Below are 2,960 nucleotides of genomic sequence, written 5' to 3'. Positions count from 1 at the left end.
TCATAGGTACTGCAACTGTGCTTCATTTAGAAAGAGTCCTCAACGTGGCCAGCCCTGATGATCTTAATGTAACCTGCATGATGCAGGGTCCAAAGTAATTTAGAATGTGTTTCTTGGAGGATATTTCATGGTGTTACACAGGAAATGTCCAGGAACCAGCAGGGGAATTATTTTCAGGTAGGACTCCCAGCAGGAAGTGACCCCTCCCTCCCTAGAGAGTTTCCTGGCAGAACAGCCTAGGATTTAGAGTCAGACCAACCCAGAGCACATCCCGCCTCGATCCTTTTGAGCTCTGCTGCTTCTGGCAAGTTGCAAACCTTCTCTGAGCCTCAAGTTTCCTCATTTCAAAAACCAAGCAATAAACTTATCTCTGCAATAGAGTTGTTATAAAGAAGAAAAGCACATAGAATGCTTACCAGGGCCGCTTGCCCATGGGGATCAGCGCTGGCCCACTCCCAAAGCCTCCCACCAGAATCCCAGAGCCAGAATGGTTACAAGCAAAAGCTGAAAGAGCTGTGTATATGAAATTGCATCAGTCTTGGAGCTTGATGGCAATCAGCTGAAGCTAATTCTGCTTATTAAGGCAAAACAAATGCACTGAAGGGTGTGAGCAGCTCACAGGATCTCTGTATGGGTCAGACAACTAGTTTTGGAGGCTGTGCAGTCAGTAAAAACGTTCAGAATCACTCAGCAGGGCTGCCTTTGGGGAGACACCTGAGGCCTCTGTGGGAACTGACACCTCCGCGGGCGCTGGTGATCCCAGAGTGAACGAGCTGGCCATTGCTGCTTGAGCCCAACTCTGGAAGCCTCCGTAACGTGTGGGTATCTCTGGTGCCCCCAACCTCCCCAGCATGGTGTCCACACAGTCTCAGACTCTGTCACTGGCTCCCATGGGTACCTAATGGACAGAACCCTCATCAAATGCCTGTTCCCCTGGCTGCAAAGGAGGCTGGGAAGGCAGGTCTCTGGCATTTCAGCATCTGTAATGGAACAGACTTCCTCTTTCCTCCAAGCTACAGGAAGTGGGGAAGGGCATACAAAGATGCTGAATGGCCCGAAAGAAGTTTATATATGAGTTCAAGTGTTCTAAGTCATTTTAGTCATGTCTGATCTTTGTGGCCCCATGAATTGTAGCCTGCCAGGCTCTTCTGCCCGTGGGGTTCTTCAGGCAAGAACCCACTGGAGTGGGTTGCAGTGTCCTCTTTCAGGGGATCTTCCCAACCCAGGGATTTAACCCATGCCTCTTATGTCTCCTGCATTGGCATGCAGGTTGTTGTTGTTTTTTTTTTTACCACAGGCATCACCTGGGAAGCCTATATACATACATGCATATATGCATGTGTATATATGCATGTATGTATATATGTAAGTTTTAATCCTTGTTATCTATAAGTGTGACTTTATCTGAAAATGGAGGACTTTATCTGCAATGAAGGAATAAGGTCATGTAATTTACTCACAAGATGAAAACACACTGCCGTATGTGTGTGCATACTAAGTCACTTCAGTCGTGTCTGACTCTGCGACCCCATGAGCTGCACCCACCAGGCTCATTTGTCCATAGATTTCCCAGGCAAGAATAGTGGAATGGGTTACCATTTCCTTCTCCAGGGGATCTTCCCTGACCCAGGGATTGAACCTGCGTCTCTCATGTCTCTTGCACTGGCAGGCAGGTTCTTTACTGCTAGTGCCACCTGGGAAACCCCCATTCTTCAAGAAGATGGGCTCTTAATCCAGTATGACTGAAGTTCCTTGGCTTGCAGCTACATCACTGTAATCTCTGCCTCTGTCTTCACGTGACAGGCTTCCCTCTGCGTGACGGCCTTCACGTGTTATTCTCCTCCCGTCTTTGCCTGTCTCTGCATCTCTTCTCCTTATAAGGACTCCAGTCATATTGGATTAAGAGCCCATCTTACAGCAGTATGTTCTCACCTTAACTTGCAACTAAATTACATGCAAAGACCTTACCCCTTCATTGCAAAAACCCCATTTTCAAATAAAGTCACATTTATAGATACCAGGGATTAGGACTCCAACTTGTCATTTTGAAAGTGAAAGTGTTAGTTGCTCAGTCATGTCTGACACTTTGGGACCCCATGGACTGCAGCCCGCCAGACTCCTCTGTCCATGGGATTCTCCAGGCGAGAATATTAGAGTGGGTGGCCATTCCCTTCTCCAAGAGGATCTTCTTGACCCAGGCACTGGACCTGGATCTCCTGTGTTACAGGCAGATTCTTCATCATCTGAGCCACCGGGGAAACCTTGTATCATTTTGGGAGACCAGCACTCTATTTGGTTTTCTCTGTATCTTCCCTGTGCCTCCTGGGACCACCTCCAAAGTACACCACCTGCACCCAAGTCCTTCTCTCTGGGTTGTCTTTGGGGGTTTAAACCAAGATGGAGGGTAAAGATCTGAAAAGAAAAGAGAAAGGGGTGCCAAGCGCATGGAATGAGAGAGTTAAGAATAAATGATCTATTGGCCCCAAGATCAAGAAATGAGGTCAAGTTCATTTGACCTCATTCAAGGAGACCTCAGGGAGATGGGGAGGGGTTGAGTAGCAAGCAGAAAGTAACCCTCTTTGTTGGAATTTGGTAGATGCTCTGGCTGGAGCTGGGCCCCATCTGGGGAGGTGGGGGAGAGAGAGGCTGAGGTGGAGCTGGACTTGAGCTTGAGGGCCTGGACCAGGAAGCCAGGACCCTTGGGCTGGGTCCTCTAGTCCAGCCAGCTCTGGCTCTGGCTGGGGAAACTGAGACCCAGAGATGGACAGTAACTCACCTTGGTCCCTGGCAGGGACTAGAAGGTCCATCTCTGACCCTCCTGTTTTGGCCTCTCTTCCATGGCAGGATAGGTGGCCGGCAGGATGCAGTCAGACAGACCTGTCTGGGCTCTGCTGATCCAGTCCATCTCTGGGACAAGGGTGGAGGAGGGTAGACTCCACGGCCAAGCACTGATGAGCACC

This window comes from Capricornis sumatraensis, chromosome 23 (genome assembly GCF_032405125.1).
Source record: "Capricornis sumatraensis isolate serow.1 chromosome 23, serow.2, whole genome shotgun sequence".
In the NCBI taxonomy this organism is placed as follows: Eukaryota; Metazoa; Chordata; class Mammalia; order Artiodactyla; family Bovidae; genus Capricornis; species Capricornis sumatraensis.
This window is presented reverse-complemented; position numbering follows the sequence as displayed.